This window comes from Myotis davidii, unplaced genomic scaffold, assembly GCF_000327345.1.
Source record: "Myotis davidii unplaced genomic scaffold, ASM32734v1 scaffold960, whole genome shotgun sequence".
Classification (NCBI taxonomy): Eukaryota; Metazoa; Chordata; class Mammalia; order Chiroptera; family Vespertilionidae; genus Myotis; species Myotis davidii.
Genome location: NW_006293003.1, coordinates 3,100,289 through 3,101,660, shown reverse-complemented (window position 1 = coordinate 3,101,660; position 1,372 = coordinate 3,100,289). Strand labels below are relative to the sequence as shown.

At 48.3% G+C, this 1,372-nt stretch overlaps 1 long non-coding RNA gene across 1 annotated transcript; it reads left to right on the top strand.

Moving 5' to 3' along the window:
• The first annotated feature begins 623 nt into the window (after nt 1–623).
• LOC107183541 lies at nt 624–983 on the top strand. Its single transcript, XR_001514334.1, has 3 exons — nt 624–750; nt 790–899; nt 933–983. It is a non-coding gene; the product is annotated as an uncharacterized LOC107183541 (long non-coding RNA).
• Nucleotides 984–1,372: the final 389 nt, after the last annotated feature.

Genomic DNA, 1,372 nt, shown 5'->3' with positions numbered 1-1,372 from the left:
TCTTGGAGGCTGCAGTGGCTGGAGAATGGCCCACCAAGGCCCCTGGTGCCTTTTATAAAAGGACCCGGCTCCATACTGATGCGGAGGGAGGGACAGGCAGGGCTGGGACCCCCTATTTAAGGCAGGAGGCTCTCCCCCTTTTATCGCCAGGCACGCAGCGAGATCCCCCAATTCCCTGTGGGGAACGACTACCAAGGAGGCCTCCAGTCTCTGTCCCAGGTCCCAGGGAGGTGGAGGAGACTCCACCCAAAACTTTCAATTTGGAAACCGGGCCACCTGGACTCCCGAGAGAGGTAAGGAAGACTGGTCGCTAATCTGGAATTGGGACATCCCATGGAAGGACCTATATGGAGGGCTGGATGCAGTGGTACTCCTGGTCCTGACCTGCAGCCACAATGGTGGCCGGGGTCTCTGGTTTGTGTGGCTTTAGGCTGCACCGGGTTTGTTATCTGGTGTTTGTTGTCTTTGTTCTTTGTTGTCTTTGTCTTTGTCAAAATGGGTTAAGGTCAGTCGTCTTCGTCGACTCCCTATCAATCAGGCCCACTCCAAGTGAGTGGAAGGGGAGCTTGATCACTCCCGGGAAGCCATAGAGCTCCCTTAGGCAATTAGTCAGAAATTGGTTGGCTTGCTGAAACTCTGAGTAAACATTTGGTAGAAGTCAAAAACTCGGACTGTCTGGTGTATGAATGTAAGTGTGAGAGTCTGTGTGAAGCAAAAGCTCCTTTGTGCTGTCTGGCTATACACATAAGTGTATTTGTTATCTCTTTCTGTTGTTTGTTTAAAGATAAGGCAAACCCTGCTTTAAGGGGAAGACAGTCGAGAACTTTTAATTGCTTTGCTCTGATGTATAATTTTGCTGTGTTAGGTTAAAATTTTAGAAGTCTACGGTTAATTTAAAGGTATAAGGTTGCAAGTCTACAGTTAATTTAAAGGTATAAGGTTGCAACCCAAAGAAGTTTAACAAAGGCTTGTTAGGTTAAGATTAGTACATTTTCTCATAGCCTGTGTAGGGTGAGGGAGAGGGACTGCTGGATTTTTATCATGTAGTCCCGATTCCTGTGATCTGCCTGCCCTTCCTGATAGATTTACAGTAGGTCTCTGTCAGGGACAGCATCCGCTCTGATGGGGGGAGGAAGAGAGCTGAAAACTGCTCCTGAGCAGGTGTGAGATGGGGTAGTGGCAGTAGGATTCACTAGATAGGGTAGTAGGCTCTCAGCCTGATGAGATGGAGGAGCCTTAGGCTGGAGGACAGAGGGCTAGTCAGAGAGATCAGAAGTAGTAAAGGAGGCGAAGGATTGAGTCTCTGGGGCTTAAAGAAGGAAAAATCTAGGAGGGAGAGCAGCTAAGGACAAAGTAAATGGTTAATACAGAA